Consider the following 24,555-nt stretch of genomic DNA (forward strand, 5'->3'; position numbering starts at 1 on the left):
GATTTTATTTGAATCAACATGTGGTCACACGTCACTTGAAAGAGGCACAAAATGTAGATGCCTAAAACTTGCACACTTAATTAAATGAATATTATTTGTTTAATTATCATTTATCCACCTATCAATTAAACTAAGGTTTAATTAATGTACCATTTTCTTCTATTTTAGCCATTAATTATATTCAACATTTAATTGATATCCCCTTTCTTCTATTAAATGAATAAATTATATTTATTCACCTTCCACCATTTTAATTAAATTTACATTTAATTAAAAATCCCTTCTACAAATAAATAAATCAATATTTATTTATAACCCCCCCCCACTTGCATTTTCCTACAAATGCAAGTTGCATAAATTTTAGTTGAAATAAATCCTTTTATTTAAAATAAAATTCCTATTTATCCCACTTGCATTCTCCTACATTTTCCATTAACCTCCTAATCATTCTTCTAGAAGTCCTCAAATCCCACTTAACTAGCCTAAATTCCTCTAATCATGTCACATCCCTAAAATTGAGGGAGTCACTTCTCCAAATTTGGGGAAAGTCTTCAAAATGTGTTGAAGACTTAACCTTTTTCAACAAGCTAACTTGTTGAGATCCCCAAATTTGTAAGGCTCTTACAAATCAGCCCCCAAAGTATTCTAAACCATTTAATGCCTCTTACAAGACATCAACTTATCCCATGATGGTTGTCCCTTTGGCCATCTTCCAACTTTGCACAAGAGTTTAACTCTTGGACAATAGCCTTCATCCCTGGATAATAGCTTTATCCAATGACTCATCCTCTTAAGGTTAACCCCCAAAGCTTAAGAAACATCTAATGCTTACTTAACATCCTCTCAGGTCTCCTCATGATGACACTTGTCAACATGAGATTGGATTGAAAAGCTCACATGGATTGATAACTTTTAATCCTGACCCTTATTAAGATTACTCAATCTTCACCATCCATTTGATCATTTCTTCTATAAATAGAGCCCATTTCCTCCATTACACATATCCAAGTTTTATGCATCTACACTATAGTCACATAACATTTAGCATTTTAGCCTCTCTTTGAAAGTAGTAATTAGATCATTTAGTAGCATCATAGCCTAGATTTATCATGTTTTGCATATCATGTTAGTTTAATTTCCATGCTAGCCTAATATCATCTTAATATATCATTTTCATGCTAGTTTAGTTTCATATCAATCTCATCATCTTGCACCATCTCAATATCATAGTTTCATATCTATATCGAAATCATCACAAGAATCTTAGTTGCATCTATTTAGATCTTATATCATACACTATCTCTCATTCTTTGAGTAGTCGTCCTAAGATCAAGTGCTCTTCCAAGTCGAGAGTCACCTTGAATCTAAAGGATCCTTGGAGATATAGGACAATGAGACAATTTTGAGAGTTTTTGATTGACTAACTTGTTTTGTTGATTTTAATCTCTAATGCAATGTTTCATTGGTGTGTTTGTGTCTCTTTTGCAGGTACCACAATCTGAGCATACAAGTACAATTTACACCAATCACATGTTTCTCCCCAAGGTACAATTTAGGTCTATACGTATTGGGATTTTTAATTGCAATCGAGGTTGGAATACTAATTCACAACTTAAGGATTTTATCCATACTAAGAAACCCTTCATGAACTATAAGCTACATTTAATTATCAACCCAGGGATGTGAACTTGAAATGAGACAACACTGTATATGCACTATGGAAGCCTTCTAAGGTATTGTATCAATTGTGTATAACAGATAAACTCAAAATAATAAATTGAATTAAAAACATGACAATGCTGGAAATAAAAATAACTACACAACAGTGGTTGTAGGAAGACTGGTTATTTGCAATAGCAGTGGTTGCAGGATGATTGATTATTTGCAACAACAGTGGTTGTAGGATGATTGGTTATTTTCACCAACAGTGGCTGCAGGATGACTGTTCTAAAACTCGTGAAATCAAATATGTTGAAAAAAAAACCTATCATAACCAACTCACTAATTAAAGTAAAGCATAATGAATAAAAATCTAAACTATGCTGAAATCATAGTTCCTCAAGTGGTCGTTGCTTGAGTTGCTTCAATCTGTCATTAGCATTCCATCTTCAATAGACAAGCTTCAATGCTTAAATAATCTTCTCATTTCAAATCAAATATTACATGGACATGTATCAAAATTTTTGATTGAAATTGGACACCATTAACAAGACTCAACACTAACTGGATACTCTCTACACTATTCTCAACACTACTTTCAACACTACTTACTCACAACTCAACAAAATCTCATATTTATGCTTGAAGCTTGAGAGTTGGAGTAATTAAAAACTCAAAAACTTATTACAAATGTCATTTCTCCTATGATAGCAAGGAGATGACTTACCCTACACATGACTGATAATAAAGATTAAACTAACAAGAGTTGAGAGAGTTCTAATCCTCTTCGAACTCTACAACTATAAAGTACAATCATGGTTGAACATGTGTACAAAACATGCTATAATTTTTATGAATCATCAAATATTGTTTCCAAAATCTTCTCCAATTTTTATTCACTTTAATAACTCCAAATACACGAATTCATGAAGAGGTAGAAGAGTCCAAGTTGAACTAGAACTCAATCCTTAACTGTTGCTTGGAAATCTGCTAGCTTGTCTTAGACAACTTCTGGTGAATTCTACTCATTAACTATTGCGAATAAGCTCAAATGATTTAAATCCATTTTAGATCTCCTTTTAATCTTTCTATATAATTTTGAAAATCTAAATTTCATTGGGAAATGAGTGAGATATGTCTGTTTTACTGAAACAGGTCTTTTGACTTTTTCTACAATTTCAGTCAATTGTTACATCTATCAATTGCCAACTTGTTTCTCCTTCTTTCTAGCTGTATGATCAACTCAAAATACTCACAAACAACATGTTAATCATTCCAAAGTACTTTACATTAAACAATAACTATTTATTATAATATTTTATCATCATTTAGCATCAACTAGCTAGACACTTATATGCATATCAAACATCATTAATCCTAGTTAATGCTTCACAAAACCAAGGTAATGTTTGGAAATTACTTGGAAGGACATTATAAACATGTGTTAAATTATCATAAAACATGAAATAATATGGTCAATTTATAGGCTCTTCAGGTTTGCACTACACCTAGCCTTTATTGTAAGTGTAGTTCAGGTTTACGAACTCGAATTGCACCTTTTAGCCATACTTTGCCTTAGTGTAAATCGAGTCTATGAACCTGAATTATACCAATTGTACACACATGTAAATAGGGTTCGTAGGCCCTATTTACACCTATTCTACCATGATACAATGGGGGTTTTGGAAACCCTAATGAAATCAAATTCAACACATACATGATCCTATTCAGTACAAATGATCAAGATGGTCGACGAGTTTCTCCTTACAAGTGTTGATGTTTTCCCAATGCTACAAATCTATTCTCATACAAATGACAGAACCATCTCCAAACAATAAGACAATGAATTTTAAAAAGCAAGACTCCTAGATCCGCTTTTCCTCTCATCCTCAGTGGCATCAAGCATTACAAACACCAAATGATTATGAAATACAGGCTACTTGGCAACAATATGAAGATTTTGTGAAGAAGGATGATCATAACAAAGATGTGTCTCTGGACAATTAGTCATTTTTATGCATCTCTAGTGCAGTGTCATTTTAGAATAAGCTATCAACACGTCATGTGTCATTGTATGTATGCACTAGTACACGTAGGACTGCATGTGTCCTAAGTCAAATGGGACTCTACTTTTGACTTGGTCATAAATTAGTTGTAACTTTCCTGGTTTCATCCTCCACCTCTCCTCTCTATATATGAAGGATCTTTTGGATTAATCTTTTGGCAATGCAACAAAACTCTGTCAATCTGGGAAGCACTCTAAAACTTTTTTTTAATATGTAAATCAAATTGTAATCAATAAAAGAGACAAGTTACTTTCAATATTTGTGTTGGAACAAGTTGTAATGTGACGATATTATTCAGAGTTGATTAAGAGTATTGTGTTATTATTTGAAAGATATTTAAACCCAATCTTATAGTCTTTGAGCTGTTTATTGTGTTTAAAATTAATTTTATTTTGTCAAACTTGATTTTGTAGTCTTTGAGCTACTTATCACATTTGGAGATAATGTTTCATGTTAAAAAAAAGAGATAACTAGTAGTCTTTGTGCTATTTTTACATTCTACATTTTGTGCATTTAAGGTGAAGTGTATGGTGAAGTCTTTGAGCTACACATATTTTATCTTTGTTCTCGAAGATTTTTAGGAAGTCAAAGAAAGTCTTTGAGTTTTCATGAGCTTCTTGGTTAATTCTACTTGGTTGTACTTGAAAGTTTATTGTAAGAAAGGATCATCTATTTTGAAAGAAGAGGATATGATGAAGGAAGAACACCTATTCTGAAAAAAGAGAATACAGTGAAAGTAACACCTTATTGATTAACTTAGTGTACATAATTTTAGCTCCTAGTTAAGTGTTAGTGGTTTTTAGTAGCAATAAATAGGGGGAGCCTTCCCTTATAAATAGGAGAGATTATACCTTGCCTTATAAAAGGTATTGTCTCACACACTATGGTGAAAATCCACATTTTGTAAGCACTCTCAAGTTGACAAAATTTTCACCCAACATGACCTTGGTATAAAATCTAATAATGTTGTAAAACTTGTTGACAAACCTACACCTCCAAAGACTTATGTATTACTTTTAATCCTAGTGAGACTATTGTTGCACCTGATGGCCCATAATATATTAGTGTAGTCAAAGACAAACTCTCATGAGGGGTGCTCATTTATTTAGTGTGTATGGTGAACATGATTATTGAATAACATCTTTATATTCAACAATTACATCAAGTAACATGTGATAAATTTGATGTTATGGTTAAGGTGTATGATGGTTTTTCTTGCCCTACCATTGGTTCTATCACCCTTCTCCTTGAGGTTGGTACTAAGTGATTAGATGTCACTTTTTCTATTATTCTTATATTTGATCAATTTCACGTGAAGTTGGGACATCCTTAGCTCTCTTCCATGAAAGCTATTCCCTCTATAATTTATAAATGATTGAAATTCCCTCATAATGAAACTATTATAACAATTAATCATAGCCTTTACCAACCCATGCCAAAGTGTGGCAATTTCAATCATGATTACTTTTGGACTAAACAACCTAAGCCTTATAAAACTCAAAATGACATCCTTTACTTATCAAAAATGGAAAAATGAGATGATTATGGACTTGAGTAAACCTAGAGACCCTACACCCATGGATATTCCTCCCCCTCATAATGAACCTGGTATTCTTCCTACTCGTTATTTTCCTCCTATATATGTCTCAATCATGCCTCCTACATCGTACACACCAAAGCACTTGGATTCAAGTATCTCTCAACCTATTGGGGTTAATAACAGTCTCTGAGTTCTAGAGGAATTGTCACTAACTCATCAACAAACTTGGAGAAGGATTTGGCTAGCTTAACGAGACTCAGTCATAAGACTGAGATCTCCTACTCTTTTGGCTCCATGAGACCAAGGCGGGTGAACCTATGCAATGTCAAAACAACTAACAACTTCAAAATACTCAGGAAATTACATTTACAACAACTCATCCCAATGAAAATGTACTAAGGAAGATGGTTTAACTCCTGGTTTTGACTTTAATCTTAGTTTTTAAGCATCGATGCACTTCATTGAATGAGAGTTTCTACACTAATCCTACTCCTAATGCAGAAACGAAATGATTTTAAATATGAAATGATTCTGAAAACTAAAAACAACTCCATGATTAGTGCCTTGTATGAGCAATATAGTCTATTCTCAGCATGCAACATTACACCTAAGTAGCTTGAACTGTAACCACATGAAATCCAAGGTTAACATTGCACTTGAATTAAAAAATGATGGCGAGAACGAGCGGGAATGGTAACGGCTGTGGAGCGGGGACTAGGGTTTCAAAGGATGAGGGAGATTCTAAGGAGGTGGATGATGCATAGAGTTTAGAGGAAGCGGATGGCATTGCTGGGTTGCGTGTCTCCTGGTTGCAGTGTTCTTCCTACGTTTGAACCAAGGTATCAAAGGAGTCATGTTTTGGTGCCGGTGGTTGCTATTGCAGAGGTCCCTATGATTGGGTTTTGTGGCTATGGGTGTGTGTCCCTATTTTGGGAGATGGTTGTTTGTGCCTGTCAGCCCCTTTAGCTCATTGTTTTGGCCCCCCTTTCTCTCTAATGGGCAGATCGTTAGGTTTTTTGGAAAGTTGTGGCTTTTTTACTCTACTTTGGTGGATCCCTCCATTTGTTGCTCCTCTGGGTACAGTCTCTGCTTGATTTTTCATGGGTTAATCTTGACTTTGTCTTTTGAGGTGACCCCATCTCCTATTGAGGTGGAGATGGGTTTGGTCTGTTTTCCTATGATTTATTGCAGGGTGCTATTCAGGGGAGTTGTTCATCCTGGGAGATGGAGCTATCTTTCCTCTTCTATGGGAGTGTTGTTGGGTTCTTTGCTTGCCCTCTACTCTCTTGTGCTTGGCTGGAAGCTTCCTCGTTTTGCTTTTGTTTTGGTTCTGGGAGCCACGCTAAAACCCAGTGCTTCTGGTTTTGGGATCCTTTCAAAATCTCATGGGGTGGTTTTTATTATTTTTGAGTTATTTGTGTTAACCCCGGTTGTCTTTTTTCAGAGGAAGGTTAAGGGAGTGTTTTTAAAACCCTTGTGTTTTCGGAAGAGAGAGAATGATTCTTCATGTTCACATATTTTTCTCCTCAAGATTCTTTTTGTTGGGGTTTTTTCTGTCCCCCACTGCTCTGTTATCTTGGTTCTGTGTGTTGAGCTTCATTGTCTACATCTTGGGGTCTCTCTGGTTTTTCCTTTTGAGGTCGTCCCATCTTCTATGGAGGGGAAGATGGATGTGGCTGGAGGTGACTTGTCTCCTATTGAAGTGGAGGTGGATGCTACTTATTTTGCCTAGAAGTGTTGTGGGGAGGCGGGTGCTGATCAGTTATCTGGCTGCAGAGGTGCTGTTGCTGGCATGGTTGGTGTCATATTCTAGTCTGGTTGTGGGAGCCTTTTAAAACCCACTTTTGAGGGTTTGGGGAGCCTTTTAAAACCCTTAGGTTCCAATGTGCATTTGGTTTCCTATTAGTTAGAAGTGTGCCTTGTTAAAAACCTATCTGTTTGTGGGAGCCTTATAAAACCCACTATTACTAGTTGTGGAAGCCATTTAAAATCCATTTCAGGTTGTGGGAGCCTCTTAAAACCCACGCTCATGGTTAAGGGGGCTTGGAATTTCCTTTGTTTTTTGCTTCTATCATGGATAGATTGGATGCTGGTAGTTTTCAAGGGCCTAGTTTGGCCAGTTTGTGTTTTTGGTTATGATCAGATTTTGTTGTTGGTGAGCTGGAGACTCTATTACAAGTTAGGGGAGCTAGAGAAAACCTTGATGTTTGGCTGGGGGTGCCAGATAAACCGTCATTTTCTATTTCTTAGAGCTACAAGGTGGTTTAGATCTACTGTTGTTGCCAGCTTGGTTTGTATTGTCTATCTTTTGTGTGTGGCTGGCAGTTTATCCTTCTGGTATTTCTGTGGCTTTGCTGTTGTTTAGCTTTGTTATATCTGCTTGCAATGTCCCTTTGTTGGTTCCAGATCTATGAAAAATCTGAGGGTTTCCGGTCCCTCCAAAACCTATTGTATGAGGTTTCTGGTCCCCTCAAAACCTGTTTATCCTAATCAAAAATTGTAACCACATGAATCTTAGTATTAATGCATGACATCAACACCCATTAGCTTAGTTCTTCATGTAATCATACTTAGAGATCCTATATGCAAAAGACATATTTCATTATTCTACTCAAGCATCTTAGCCTCTTCCTTGAAGAGAAGAAAAAAATAGAACAAACACTAGGCTTGCTGGGACAACGTAAGTAATCCTTGATCATTTACTTCATAAAAGATGATGTTACATATTGGAGACAACAATAAGAAAAACCAATATTCAATGTATGCTTGTTTGGTTACAACTACTCAGACCATAAAACAACTACAAACTAAAAAAATAACACTAATTGGCATTGAAACTTGCACTGTACATAGAAGCCATGCTTCCAGATGTTGCAAGGGCCGCACTTGTAACACCAGATTGATGAGAAAATTACATTCAGAATACCTATAACTAAGAAGAAGAAAGAAAGATATATATTTAGAATGAAAACCTAAAGAGAAACCCTAAAAGAATCTCTGAAAGAGACATGTCTCTACTTTAAAATTTGCATCTTGAATCAACTCTCTTCTTCTTTCAAAATTGCCAAAAGTAAACCCTTGCACCCTGCTGGAAAAGTTGAAAAATCTGAAAATTAACACTTTGGTGTACTTGTGAACTCACATCAAATCTGAAAATTAACACTTTGGTGTACCTGTGAACTCACATCTACACCCTTGCCAATGTTTGCCACATTTGGCTCATGTCCATCTCAAACTGAAAAAGCTCACATTTTCCCTTTGATTTGAAAACTTAAAAAATGCCTTTATTAGGGAAAGTAAAAAATGACTTTATCTCTACATCCTTTCATCTGCCTAAAAATAGCAAAAAGGTCCCCCCTATTAAAAGTGACCTGGTGGTTATTTTCTGCACTATTTTCCCTTTGACAAAAACACCTCACCCTGCGAGTGAAAATAAATCACCCCCTTTGCTGGAAATGACATTTCCATTTCATTTACTCAATAAAAATCAGCTGAGCACCTTTTGGCATATTCCCCTTTTGTCACAAAATACTCATCTTATTTGTGTTATATTTTTAAAAGATTTACCTTGTGGGGAGACATCCACCTTACTACATCTTGGCATCCTTCATTAGTAAAATAACACCCTTTGTAAATAAGATTTCAAAATTTTTCTAATAATATCCCTCTGAAAAATAACACCATTCATTTTCTACTCCCAAAAGCCTTTACCTTCTAGGTAAAAAGTCTCATTCTATTCTTACTGCTCATGGGAAAAATAATAATTCCCCTTTTTTTTGCAATCATCATGCTTTGATGAATGTCGATGTTGTGCATGGAAGCCCCTCATAAATCCTTTCGCTATTTGTATACCCCTCTTGGCATTTCACAGATTTCGTCTTGCTTCGATGGACATCGATACTTGTCAATCTACATTTGCTTGGAGGTTCTTGAGCATTTACTAAAATTCATTTGTAACACACACATTTATGTGTGTATACTGTTATGTACAATGCTTCTTGTGGGACCACATTCTGATGGTACATTAGGGAAAATGATTTTCAATCTCCATTGAAGCTTCCATATTCTGTGGCCTCGATGAATGCGGGTGCTATGCACTACATACCCAAGGCTTCCCATAACAACTGCGAACTACCTTCTCTTGCCCTTCAAAATCTTTCCATGATCATAACACTCTGCAACACATTTCACACGGCTACTGGCAAATCATATCTCATTTTGAAAATCACTCCATAAGTTTGAACTCTCTGCCAAATCCACACTTGCATTGGTTTGAACCAGCCCTTTGATTCCCCTAGTAGTACCGGAGTCACAATTTGTTGCTCCAAAATCGATTTATAAGAAATCGATCAAAACTATTCGCACAACTTCCTTCTAGCTATCAGCGTGAATCAATCTTCCAATGTATACACCATTCCTCAATTTCAGTGACACATATGCCCTTAACTTCAACATTTACCTTTACTATGAAACTAATACCATTACATGAAATATTTCCCCTTAAGTTAGAATAATCTTCTTCAACAAATTTTACCCCTTTTCTGAATTCAAAAATTCACCGTTCAATACACAAGCAACCCATATTGAATAAAATTGACAAATAATCACATACAATTTCCTTCTCCCTTCAATCTTTGTATCTTTGCGCATTCAGTGCTCGTTGCACCTTAAAACCTTGGGCAATTTGACATCCTGCAATGTCCCATATCGAAACAATGAACAACAAACCCTGTCTACTATGATGGCAATCCTCTTCATACAAATCTACACCATTCACTAGCATCTCACACTATCCCCATTTTTAGGCCTATGTTCCCATTTTCACCCCTTTGGAAACATGTGTTCATTCATCCTGACATGGCCAACATCCATTGTCATAGGGATTATACTCATTGCTATTAACATCTCTTCGATTCTGCACTTGTGATGTAGCATCTGCATTACTTCCTCTATTCGACATCTTCAACACACCCAATCACTTGATATAACACAAAAAATACTTTCCTCTGTGTGAATAATTCTATGGCATGAAAATTGTTATATCTGCATTTGAAGATTCGCTGCAATGAGTGACCTACATCTTCAAAACCCTAATGTGAAATTCCTCAATGGTCCAACATTCATCATCTCCTTAGAGATGGATAAGGGTTTACATCCCGTATAGTCTTCTACACCTAGTCCTCGTGCCCTAACTTTACCTTACTACCGTAACAAGCTTTGCACTCTGTTTAGACTTCGAACGGGACAAGGAAAATTCGCTTGCCCGTGATCTACTTATCCCGTGACACATCTTGTTTGGTCCTATCTTTGTGCGGGATAAGAAGTTTTTTCTTTTGATTTCCTATGATCCCAATCCTGCACATCTTTTCACCTTCTCCACACATCGCATGGGAGAACAAAGCAAATTGCACCCACACTAGCCTTATCCCGTGCACAAATTGTGCCTGTCTCAATTTATCGTGGGGTAAGAGGGAGGGAGCGAACTCACTCCTCTTGCTTATCCTGCAGGTTCCCCTCAGCCTTCACTTTAACGTGCAGGGCAAAAAAAAAAAAAATTTTGAGCGTTTGGAGCTTTAAAAGACCGCAGGTCCACCATTTGGGTCTTTGGAGGGAAATACATATAAAATTTGAATCTTGTAAAGTAAATAAAATTTATTCATTTAAATCATTTAGAATGATTTAAGTGTTCCTTTGGAATTCAAAATTTGAGTGAGAAAAGTAATCCGTTAATTTTCACTTGCCTCCATTAACCACATTATAATATTATTTAAATCGAAATGATTTAAATAATATATTTTCCTTCAATGGGTCTCCATTGGTCAAATTGGGTCGTGGCATTAGTCGGGCTCCAAAGTGAGGCTGACTAAATTTTTTTTGTTTATGAACAAATGACCAACTGATGATGCTCAAGAACATTGATTGAATGTGCTCGGGATGCGAGAAACTGAATGTGGGGTCATTAATTTTGATGTTCTTACAACCTTGAATTTTGCCCAAAACACTTGAGGAGCCTCCATAACTGGTCTAAAAAATTGATCAAAACACATCACCAAAACTTGGGAACTAGCACACTAATAGACTGTAAAACTGAGAGTCCAGAACATTTGACAGATCATCATTACAACATCCGAGGCAAAATTTATTGATCTGCAAAGTTGCCTACTCAGGCTTTTGTGAATCTGAACCTATTAAAAACACTCGAGTAGCACTCAAACCCTGATTTGAAAAAAGCTCAAATCACTACCTCAAGAGCCGCCACTTGAAACACTGGAAGATGAACATACCTTGAACATGTGTGCAAGAGTGTTTGACCTGACTAGATCACATGTGTAAATTATTCATCCTCAAAGTTGGCTCCTCTAAAAATCTGGATAATGCTGATGTCGAAACCTTGAAAAAGTATGTCTAGAATGGGCCTAAAAAACTGACCATATGATGAGTTGGGGGGATACAAATTGGGAATGTGGTAGATAATTTTACTGAGAATCATGGGGTACAAACATTTTTAATTGAAGGTCAACTGGGCACGAAATAAAAAATCACAGAGTGGGCTCCTGACTTGTTTGACACTGTCCAGTTTGCAAAACTGAACTTTTTGCAAATGGAATCAACTTGGGAAACTTGTCAAACAGATTCATGGGGTCAAGACAATTGGCATGGGGCTTCAGAAAATAGCAGGAAATCATGGAAAACTCTCCGTTTGGCTTGAAAATCAACTTGCACAAAGATACAATGCCTCAAATAGGGCTACTCATAAAAGGTGCAAACAACAACCGAACTTTTGGACCTCCAAAGCAGTCTTCACAAATGCATCAATAATGATCTAAGGAAGCTGAAAATAGGCACATGGCATCTCTATAAGGTGTATAACATTCCTCCAAAGGGTTTTTTCATGACACTTCTCTAGCTCAAAACACTAAGCTCTCAAACATAGCAACTTAGGCATATCATACAGGTGCAAAATTGAGTGCATTCGAACAAAATTTTACATGGGACCTAAACAATCAAGCATGAAATTTTGAGTCCCAACACCCCCCATACAAGGGAAGAAAAGAAGCCTATGCCCATTGATCCTAAACCTTCACAAGTATTGACTAAAACTAAAAGGAATCATTGTGTGAGAGAATGTCTATGAAGACGTTGTCCTTGTAGACATCAAATGTTGACTTGGTCCCATTTGTCTAGCCTTCGCCTAATCCTAGGGAGGAAGTTCATTAAAAGTATTTAAGAAAAATGATGGTTCAACTTCTTTTGTGTGTTAGAGATCTTGTTTTTATTAATCTAGATGATGATAATTTTGTTCATGCTAACAATGTTGATTCTAATTATTCTGATGATATGTGTGAGCTTTTTGAGATTAATCATGATTTATCTTCACATTTTTCAAAAGCATTAACCTTAGGTCCTAATGACAAACAAAATGAATCATCATTAGAGCATGCTCCTTATTTGGAACTTGCAGCAACTCCATCTGATGTGTTCGGAGTGGCTCCTCTTTGTATCTTGTCCACCATCCCTAGATGATGTTAAGCAAGATTGGGAGGTGAATAATTTACTTGACTAGCTTCATACATGTCGTGGGTTCTCTTTTGTGTGTTTTCTTTTTCATAATGTGCTTCCCCTATGATGTGTTGCTTGACATGTTTTTGTGTTATGTTAGGTTCTCTTTGGATGACCCTTGTTACTCCATTGGTGCAAGGTAAGAAAGATGTCGAATCCATTGTGGCATTCTTCTATTTGTATCTCAATTCTTCTACATGTTGTATCTATGTTATGTCGTACATGTGTTATTATTCATAAATATGCCTTGTGTTGTCTACTTGGGGACGGTAAAAAGCATTGAGATCTCTTTTTGGTCGCTTCCATGTTGACTCAAAAAGACATTTGTTTGTTATCTCTTGTTCTCTTCTTCCACTATGTTCATAGTTCCACTACCTTTGGGATGAGATTAATTCAATACAAATATTCTTGATATACATTATTCATCATGATAATATACTGGCCCCAGAGTTAGTGGATCCCTTGTGTACTTTTTTCTATATGTTATGTGACCATTATCCTTTGATTTGTCCTTTCTTTGGGGCATCTCATTGTAGTAGTGTGCTTGTCTTTTTAGATGCATGTTTCCTTAAAAAAATTGCTCCCAAAAAGGCATATGCAATGTCTTTAACATGGGGAATACACTCCACTAATGTTACACTTTATGCACACACCATGACATGTTTTTGATTCTCAAGTTACTTTGCAAACTAAGCCTTTTGGTTTGAAATTCGGTATTTTTCTTTTTCATGACTCATAGTAAGCAAATCTTACTAGGCCAGTGCACTCATTCTCTCTCTTTCCCTTTCATGTGTTCTCTCTTTTATGTTTTTAACAAAAGAATTTGCATACCAATCTACCTACCATAAGTCAAATATGTTTTTAACAAAAGAATCTGCATGATCTCAACAACATCTCCTCCTACTACAGAAATAGATCTTTGTCTCATGTATCCTCATCTAATAGACTAGGGGCAAGAAGGGAAACCACAATTACATTGGTTTCAAAATGATGAAGCTATAACTGAATTCCTAGGTGCAAGAGATGGACTTCCTTATGATGATCATAAAGATGGATTCACCATAGATCCTGATAGAATTGCATACTTTGGAGAAGCAAGCTCCTCTTCTAGTCCAGATGATGAAAATGAAGCAAAACATATGGTTCACAAAAAATTGGACACCCTTCCCATAGAAAAAGAACAATCAACATTACTAGTTGAAGAAACTAAAGAGATCAACATGGGAGATGTTGAAACAGTACATAAGATACACCTAGCAAAATATCTAGATCCTATGGAAAAAGAAAAGTTCATTCAATTATTTACACAAAGGCCAATCAAATTTTCATCTTCTTATTCTAATATTCCATGGTTAGATCCTGAGTTAGTCTTGCATCATCTGCCATATTGCCAGCAGGGAAACCATACAAGCAAAAGCTCAGGAAGATGCATCCTCACATAGCTTTGTTGGTCAAAATTGAATTATAGAAATAGTTAGATGTGGGTTTCATCAAACCTATAGAATTTTTGGAACACAATGGACCACTGAGAGGGGGGGTGAATCAGTGGTAATGAATTAAAACTTTTACCATCTAAAAGAGCTAAACATTAATAACTTCAATCACAAGACCACGAGTAGAGATATCAAATAGATCAGGACACACACACATAAGAGGTATACCATAACACATGAGTAAACAAGGAAAACCCACAGTGGGGAAAAACCTAGGTGAGAAATGCTACTGGAGTCTATTGCTCCAATCCAACCTCACAGGTAAAACAAATTACAACATTTAGGGCACCAACCCAAGGAGCACCAACCCCTAGAGTTTATGGGCACCAACCCAAAGGAGCACCAACCCCTAGCTCTAAGCACCCACTTAGAGATTACAATGAGTATAAATAAAAAATACAAGTTAGATACCTTGTTGCGAATGAGGTTGTACAACACCTTGCTAATATGCTCTTGAGATTGATTGACTATATTATTCCCTCAGGTCTTTATGCCTCAATCTCAGCTCTCTGCCCTCTATCTGTCTCTACTCTAGTTCTTTGCTCTCCTTCTACTGCTCTTTTTGCCTTTGCTCAATCTCTTGTTGCCTCCAGCTGTCTCGACTCTCTGCACTCTGATCACTGCTCTGTTCTCTTCACTGTCTCTACCTTCTACCTTACTATTTTATTTTCTCTAGCTCTGCACTTTTTATATCAAGTCTCTGCCACTCTCCATTTCATGTTTCGGTCTTCTCTTCTTGTGGCTTAGTGTTTTCACCCTCTTGTCTATTCACACTTCCACTCTTTGCAAACACACTTCTTCACTCTTTGTACATTAGCTCCTTCTGATCAACTATGTTCATCAACACCACTATAGTCATTCAACACACCCTCTCTTGTTCAAGAGCCCTGCTCTTCTTAGTCACACCCCTCCATTATTCACGACTACATTCATCAATTACACCAACCTCCACATAGTCGGTCAACTCATACCACATCACATATCAAACAAGCTTATTTGCCTCTGTACCATTTCCAATGTATCTTATAGATCATCCACTTAGTCAGTTTACCTCTTTCCAGCAATCTACTCAAATTCCCACATGCGCCAAACTATATTCTTCATCATCTTTAAATCTGAGTCATTGATCTGCTAGATGCAACCTTCATAGATGGAATCATGGCAGTTTCATGTGCCACATAATCTCTATGTTCTACTATGCCTACTCTGCAATTTGTCCACATAACTCTCCCATCTCAGCTGCCTCAACCGCTGTTGTCACATATCATCAAATACCACTTTATTTTGTCAACTCTATATTTGCAAGATTTCATTTTCTATCTTGAGTGTGATCTCAGACTAGCTGCTCACATTAAATGTTCTATTTGTTTTTAGGTCGCTCTATACAAAGATTACTAAATTTATTAATCTCAATCTGCCTAATAGATCTAATCCAACCTTTGTTGATCACCTCGAGCCTAGCTACTTGCCCATACAACCCTGCAAGTTCAGCTGCCTCACCTACTTATCCAATCTCATCATCTGTCTGTAAGATCTTATCTCCTGCATGTTGATCATCTTGAGCTATGCACAAGTCTACTATTGGATTCATCATTAATGAATTTTCTAACTACTTCCCCTGTTTGGATCAATGGTAGCTTCACTTGATTGTCAACACTTTGTTCAACATTTTGCATTTCTGTTGGACCACCTGGAGCACACATGTCATCACATTCGACATCTATGTTGCTCTGTCAATCCTAGTTGGCATCCTTGTGGACCTCTGAATCTATTGACTCACAAACATGGTTGCAAAGTTGGTTACAATTATCAAATCAGTTCGACAAAGTAACCATTTATGTTTTCAATAGGTATTTTCTGATTATCTCAATACAAGTCACATCGTCTGGTCAAACTTGGTCAAGGCATATGTGGACTAATGGGTTTCTTGGAGGTATGCTTTGCAAGCTCATCAAGTTAACTTATTCCGATACATATCCTTAAAGCACTATCAGAATAGACACAACTATCGGGAAGACATCTTACAACTATTCTACCTTCACAACTTATCTCAATGACCATTTGATGATGAATAATGATGATCAATAAATACTCAACATATACTGAGAGGGTGGGGGGGGTGAATAAGTATAGCCAAAAATCTCCTTAAACCACTTTGACTGCAAAGACTGAACTAACTGGTAAACAATATCACCGATCTAAAACAGGGCACTACTGGTAAAACACAGTGAGACTATGAATTACATAAACTGGTAACACTTAGATCTCCACACAATCTAATATCTCATTTCCACTTCACCCGTATGCATAAACAAGTAATACATCATCAGAAATATAATGACCATTGGTTCAACATGCTTTACCACTTGACATAAAATACTAAAGCATCACATGAAAAAACATCACACATAACACACTTAATTTTTATGTGGAAACCCAACTGGGAAAAACCATGCTGGGGATGAATACCCACAAGTTGTTCTTTGAACTCTTCTGCAGTCTTCTTTGTTAGGAGCCTAGTCCAGTTAAAGACTTTACAATAGGTTCTGCTAGGAACCGATCTTGCTAGGGATCACCTGGTTAAGGGATGGCTAAATACCCAGTTAAAGGTTAGAACCCTGTTAAAGGTTACCTCACAAGAGGATTTGAAGAACTCAATGATTTTGAGTCACCCTGTTAAAGGATTCACACAAAGCCTGTTAAAGCTACTCGGTTAAGGGATTTTTCAACTGCTGAAATGGATAGAAGTCAACAGCTAATACATTGATCTGATAACAACACTAAATGCCAAGGCAAATCCACTTTAGTTCCTTTACTTCTGCAATCACACTCTGCAAGTATCAACACACTTCTCCGGTCTAGCAAGAATAAAGTATCTCTTCACTTGGATACACACATAACATTTACCAACCACTTCACAATGAAAATCATCATTGACCTTATAGGAAACATATAGGTCAGTGGCATAAACCCTAAACCCTAAACATTTAGGTTATCAATACAGTCGGTCCAATCCTGACCGTTCAAACACATTGCATTGAATAAAATAGTCTTGAACAAATCTCAAGACGTTCTCCATCATTCGTTCTATGCTGCTTCTGGAAGTTGATAACCCATCACGCGTTCTCCATCATTTTACTGAGACTTCACACATTCCCAAGGTAGATAGGATCAATCTTCTTCATGCAAGATCCTCAAGGAAATCCTTCACGCGCACAAGGCTGACGTGGCAACATGATCTGATCTTCATTTCAGTGCTAACCCATTATAGGATGTCGTCGATGGAATCACCCAAACTTGAAATGCATCAACTGAAAACCTTGAAGCTGAGACTACCAAACAATAGTCATACCAAATGAAACCCCGATACAAAACTTTCCATATACTGGTTCACATTCCAACATACCACTTCACTTTTTCACATATACCAGTTCACATCATCATACTGATTCTCTTGCTAGTTTGCTTACTTCAATATACCAGTTCATACTTCAACATATTAACATCAATGACAACATACAATATCATCATGTCATCACACTCTGCACATATGCCAACAATCTCCCCCTTTGGCATTGATGGCAATATACAAAGATATCTCTCCGCTTCACATCTTCTCCCCAATCTCTTCCATGTTATGTCTTCAAAACTATAGATATCTTCTCTGCTTCACATCTTCTCCCCCTTTGACAACAATGCCAAAGTGGAGACACAGACATCCATGTTCCACTATGCTGCTCCCCCTGAGGAGTAGCATCCTTCAACACACCAATCCTGAAAAGGTTTGATAATGCAATACCTGACTGATGTGGAGCACATACCTTTAGTTCATGTCTTGAAGGGGAAATACCCCTAATTCACCTCTTAAATAGGTAAATGTAGCCTTCGGTAGAGGCTTGGTGAATATTTGCTAACTACTCCTTACTGGAAACATGTTCTAATACAACCTCTTTGTTTTGAACTTTCTCCCTCAAGAAATGATACTTGAGCTCGAAGTGCTTTGTTCTAGCATGCAATACCGGATTCTTGGAAATATTAATTGCACCTGTGTTGTCACAAAGTATGCTCACCGGTTCAGATATAGGGACTTTGAAACCGTTTAATACATGCTTCATCCAAATTGTTTGAGTGCAGTTCATAAATGCTGCTACATTATCTGCTTCTTCTGTAGACTGAGAGATACAACTTTGCTTCTTACTCATCCATGAGACTAGTCTACCACCAAGAAAGAATGCACCACCGGTTGTGCTCTTTTGGTCATCCACATTACCAGCCCAATCGACATCTGAAACACTTTAAGATTTAAATCATTACTGTATGGATACCACAATCCATAGTCTATAGTTCCCTTCAGATATCTAAGAATCTGCTTGACTGCTACCAAGTGGGATTCTCTTGGACTTTTCTGGAAATGTGCAGTAATGCCTACTTCATGTGCAATGTCTGGTCTGCTGTGTACTACATAGTGCAACTTACCAATCATTGATCAGTATTCCTTCTCATTCACCAATGCTGAGTCATCTTCTTTTGACAATTTACAATCGGTCACCATCGGTGTACCAACTGGTTTGCTGTCTTCCATGCCAAAGGTCTTCAACACCTCTTTGACATACTTGGACTGAGTGATAAAGATACCATCTTTCATTTGTTGAATTTGTAGTCCAATGAAGAACTTTATCTCTTCGATTAGTGACATTTCAAATTCCTTCTCCATCTCATCTGCAAATGCATGGCTCATCTTGTCATCTCCACCAAAAATTATGTCATCAACAAATACTTCATAGATCAGAATCTGATCTCCTTCTGACTTCAGATAGATATTGCTATCTTCATTTGTTCTTTCAAAACCAATCTTCACAAGATGGGAGTGTAAACGTTCATACCATGCTCTAGGTGCTTTCTTTAATCCATACAAGGCTTTATGTAGCCTACACACCATATCACTATCTTCTGATAGGGCAAACCCATCTGGTTGCCCTATATACACTTCCTCTTCAAGTATTCCATTCAGGAATACAGATTTTACATCCATCTAATACACTTTAAATCCCTTGAAGGCTGCATATGCAAGAAGCATTCGAACTCCTGCCAATCTAGCTACTGGAGCAAAGGTTTCTCCATAGTCTTCTCCTTCTTCTTGAGCATATCCCTTACATACCAGTCTGGCTTTGTTTCTTACCATTGTGCCATCTTCATTCAGCTTGTTTGTGAATACCCCTTTGGCGCCAATAACATTTTTATGCTCAGGTCTGGGTACCAAAGACTATGTACCATTCTTTTCTATCTGGTCAAGTTCCTCTTCCATAGCCTTGATCCAGTCTTCATCTTTATGTGCCTCTTTAAATATTTTAGGCTCAAATTCAGAGATCATGCAAGAGTTTTCTCTGACCTTTCTTCTTGTAAGAATTCCTGCATCCTTATCTCCTATAATCTGCTTTGGATCATGATTCAACTTTACATACCTAGGAATGATCTTAACTAATTCCTCTTGCTTTTCCTCTTCATCCTCATCAGCATCAACATTTATCAGTGTAGGAGCACTGTTACTGGTACTTGGTTGTTTTACAACCGGTTCCCAGAAGGTTACAACTGGTTCATCTACCACTTGATCACTGCTAGTTTCCTCAGGTTTCTTAGAGGTTTCATCAACTCTAACATTGATACTTTCAACAATTCTCTGAGTCCTATTGTTGAAACACTTGAGAGCTTTGTTCTTGGTGGAATATCCTAGGAATATTCCCTCATCATATTTTGCATCAAACTTGCTCTGGTGTTCACTCCTCTTGATATAACACTTGCTACCAAATACTCTAAAGTAGCTGACTACAGGAGTCTTACCGGTCCAATACTCATAAGGTGTTTTATCCTTACCTTTCTTGATGAGTACCCAGTTCACAGTATAGACTATAGTGCTCACCGCTTCTCTCCAAAAAGTGTGAGCAACCTTTCCTTGAATTAGCATTGTTCTGGTTGCTTCAACTATAGTCCAGTTGTTTCTTTCTGCTAGGCCATTCTGCTGTGGAGTCTGGGGGGCAGACAATTGCCTCTTGATGCCATTTTCTTCATAGTACTTATTGAACTCACTAGAAGTGAACTCACCTCCTTGGTCAATTCTAAGGCATTGATCCTCTTACCACTTTCTTTTTCAACCAGTGCTCTGAAGGCTTTGAACTTTCCAAAAGCTTTAGACTTGTCTTTCAAGAATGTGACCCACAACATTCTTGAGCAGTCATCAGTAAGAATCATAAATTACCTATCTCCCTGAATACTCCTAATTTTCACAGGACCACACAAATCAGTATGCACAAGATCAAGTAAATTTTCTGCTGTGAAAGATTTACCTTTGAAGGTTGAGGAAGACATTTTCCCCAGTTGACATTCTCTGCACAGAGGATTCTCTGGTTTGTTCAACACAGGCAATCCTCTAACTGCCTTGATCTTACTGGCCTTCACAATGTTATCAAAATTAACATGGCAGAGTCTCCTATGCCATATCCAACTGTCATCAAACTTAGCCATTAGACATTGATTGATATTTGCATTCAACTAAAATAAGTTACCTTTGGTTTGCATACCGGTGGCCATTAGTTCACCACTCTTTCATTTTATTTTGCACACTCCATCTTTGGATTCTAGAGTGAGTCCATTATCATTCAGCTGAACAACACTCAGAAGGTTATGCCCGAGACCTTCTACCCAATACACATTATCAGTACTGCTTTTTCCATTTAGAGAGATGGACCCTTTTCCTTTTACCATACAAGGTGCATCATTACCAAATCGAACTACACCTCCATCATACTCTTCTAGAGACAGAAACTTTCTCCGGTCACCAATCATGTGGTGAGAACAACCACTGTCAATAATCTATTCATTAGAATTATCAAAGTGGGAGATAAGAGCCTTCTTGTCTGACACATCTTCCTTGAAAACTACAAGTACTATGTCTTCACTTTCTTCATCTTCTGATTCATTATCAGTGACACCTTCATTAACTGCAACAAGACAATTTCTCCTATTTCCTCCTTTGAACTTTTTGAACCTCTCTGGTTTGTCCTTATTATCACCATTAGGACAGTTTACAATAATGTGTCCAATCCTATTGCAAGAAAAGCATTTCAAAGGGAGCTTACCTTTGTATTTACCAGTTCCCTTAGGAAGTCTCTTGGCCAGAAGAGCTTCAAATTCCATTAGGATCTCCTCATCATCCATATCTCTGCTTTGTCTAGGTTCACAACTGGTACTAGCTTCTTTACCCTTTCTAGATAGTGCAACAGATGCTTTAAAGGCTGAATCGGTCTTCTGAACACTGGCATCATAATTGTTTAGCTCATAAGTGGTCAACTTAGCAATGATAGAATCAAGGGACACCTTTGTCTTGTCAATAGATCTCAACTCCTAAATAGCGGCAACCCTTATTGCATAGACCAGTAATAAGGTTCTCAAAACTTTGCTAACAATGGTGGAATCATCCATTGTACCTCCTGCACTCTTGATGTCTCCAACAATAGTTTTTATCCTTATCCCATATTGTTGAATGGTCTCTCCTTCAACCATCCGCATATCTTCAAACTTTTCTCTAAGGCTTTCTTCCTTAGCCTGCTTCACATGCTCATCACCACCATAGATAGACTCCAGAGTATCCCATACATCTTTGGGATTTTCTTTTTCCTGAACATCTATAAACTCAACATCAGATAGACTGCTGATAAGAGCTTCTATGACTTGTCCATTCTCCTGAATTTCTCTTCTTTGATCATCGGTGAGAGTATCGGTAGGGACAACATAGGTATTCTCAACATAGCTCCAGCGCTGAGCACCCATGCTTTTAATGTATATCTTCATTATGTCCTTCCATATCTTAAATTTATCTCTGTTGAGCTTAGGACCTTCCCTCTTCATCATTAGAATAGGATCTTTTCCTCAAGCGGTTAAGCTTACAACACAAAGGACCTGAAGGACACTCTGATACCAATTGATGAATAATGATGATTAGTAAATACTCAATAGATACTGAGAGGGGGGGGGGGTGAATCAGTATAGCCAAAAATCTCCTTAAACTACTTTGATTGCAAAGACTGAACTAACTGGTAAACAGTATCACCGATCTAAAACATGGCACTACCGGTAAAACACAGTGAGACTGTGAAAGACATAAACCGGTAACACTTAGATCTCCAAATAATATAATATCTCATTTCCACTTCACTCGTATGCATAAACAAGTAATACATCATTAGAAATATAATGACCACTGGTTCAACATGATTTACCACTTGACAGAAAATACTAAAGCATCACACATAACACACTTATTTTTCACGTGGAAACCCAACTGGGAAAAACCATGGTGGGGATGAATACCCACAAGTTGTTCTTTGAACTCTTCTAAAGTCCACTCTGTTAGGAGCCTAGTACGGTTAAAGACTTTACAATAGGTTTTGCTAGGAACCGATCCTGCTAGGGATCACCCGATTAAGGGATGGCTAAATACCCGGTTAAAGGTTACCTCGCAAGAGGATTTGAAGAAATCAATGATTTTGAGTAATCCTGTTAAAGGATTTACACAAAGCCTGTTAAAGCTACTCGGTTAAGGGATTTTCCAACTACTGAAATGGTTAGAAGTCAACAGGTAATACACTGATCTGATAACAACACTAAATGCCAAGGCAGATCCACTTTAGCTCCTTTACTTCTGCAATCACACTCTGCAGGTATCAACACACTTCTTTGGTCTGTCAAGAATCAAGTATCTATTCACTTGGATACACACATAACATTTGCCAACCACTTCACAATGCAAATCATCATTGACCTTATAGGAAACAGATAGGTCGGTGGCATAAACCCTAAACCCTAAACATTTAGGTTATCAATACAGTCGGTCTAATCCTGATCGTTCAAACACATGTTGCATTGAATAAAATAGTCTTGAACAAATCTCAAGACGTTCTCCATCATTCGTTCTATGTCGCTTCTGGAAGCTAATAACCCATCATGTGTTCTCCACTATTTTATTGAGACTTTGCACATTCCCGAGGTAGATAGGATCAATCTTCTTCATGCAAGGTCCTCAAGGAAATCCTTCACGCACACAAGGTTGACGTAGAAACACGATCTGATCTTCATTTCAATGCTAACCCATCACAGGATGTCGTCAGTCGAATCACACAAACTTGAAATGCATCAACCAAAAACCCTAAAGCTGAGACTACCAATCGGTAGTCATACCAAATGAAACCCCGATACAAAACTTTCCATATATCGATTCACATTCCAACATACCGCTTCACTTTTTCACATATACCGGTTCACATCATCATACCAGTTCTCTTACCATTTTGCTTACTTCAATATACCGATTCATACTTCAACACATTGACATCAATGACAACATACAATATCATCATGTCATCACACTCTGCACATATGCCAACATTTGATGCCTTTGGTTCCTTTCGTCGGCATGAGTTACACCAATGGAAAAACTCACCTAATTTCACTTATCGCCATAGGCTATCCAAAGATGCAATCTCTATGTTGACACACATTATCATCATAAGTTACCCTGATCGTAAATCATCATGCAAAATGACCATCATCGGAATAGTCATCACTATCAACATAGTAGAACATGCTAAGTCGACATAATAAGTTATACCGATGAGACACAATAAACCTCCCTTTATCAGCATAGGTATCCCAAAAAATCAAACTCCACGGTGACAAACTTTATCAGCATAGGCTACTCCGAGATGCACACCCATCGAAACAACTAACACTATCGGATTAGTTTCTGGACACTAAGCCATCAATACAAACCTATTTCGATGACCCAACATGAACCACCATCAACACAGTTATTTCAAGAATGTATCTCCACAGTCCTACAACATATCGACATATGTTATTCCGATAGACTTACCACATGCTCTTCTCTCATTCTTCTCTATCGAAATAGTTGTTTCGACATAATGATTGTCAGAGTAGTTAATGCTATCAGTATAACACAAAATTGTTATGCCGTCTTCGTCAGTTATTCCGATGCAAATCCTTGGTCCTCTGGTCAACATAGCTATCCCGATACAATGATATCAAAGTAGTTTACTCTATCAACATAACACAAAATTGCTAGTCCACCTTTGTCAGCTATTCCGATGTGTAGCACATACTTTGTATTCGATATTTCTATCCCAATATGCCATAAACTGTACACTACCCAATATCGGCCAAACTT

Source organism: Cryptomeria japonica, chromosome 5, assembly GCF_030272615.1.
Source record: "Cryptomeria japonica chromosome 5, Sugi_1.0, whole genome shotgun sequence".
NCBI classification, from domain to species: Eukaryota; Viridiplantae; Streptophyta; class Pinopsida; order Cupressales; family Cupressaceae; genus Cryptomeria; species Cryptomeria japonica.